Source organism: Eimeria mitis, genomic scaffold (genome assembly GCF_000499745.2).
Source record: "Eimeria mitis Houghton genomic scaffold, Emh_scaff3217, whole genome shotgun sequence".
Lineage (NCBI taxonomy): Eukaryota > Apicomplexa > Conoidasida > Eucoccidiorida > Eimeriidae > Eimeria > Eimeria mitis.
The window spans coordinates 801-1,383 of NW_013571555.1; positions in this window are offsets into that span (position 1 = coordinate 801).

The following is a 583-nucleotide window of genomic DNA, read 5'->3' on the forward strand; positions in this document are numbered from 1 at the left end:
CTCTTCTGCTTCTTCTCTCACCTTATAATACCCAATTTCCTGTAAATATCAACCACATAAACCCTAAACCCTAAACCCTAAACCCTAAACCCTAAACCCTCATTTTGTGTCGTGGACGAGGGTTTATTTAGGGTTTCTGCGGTTGATTAAGAAACCACCGTTTTATAATGCTGAGGGTTTAGGGTTTAGGGTTTATGGTATAAACCACGTTGAGGGTTTAAGGTTTAATCTATACTGCATGCTGAGGGTTTAGGGTTTAGGGTTTAGGGTTTGGGGCTTGCCTTGAAATACTTCTCCCGGGCAGCGTGGCTGCGCTGCTCGTAAGTGGGGTCGTCTACGGTGTACCTGTTCCACAAACCCTAAACCCTAAACCCTAAACCCTAAACCCTAAAACCCTAAACCCTAAACCCTTAAACCCTAAACCCTAAACCCTAAACCCTAGTTTTTCAACAGTATGATGAATTTATTTGGTATGAAGGCGAAACAAGGTGCAATAGATACATCATTAGATGCAGAAAAACAAAATTAGGGTTTAGGGTTTAGGGTTTAGGGTTTAGAGTACTTATGTGGTTGACAAAAAGCA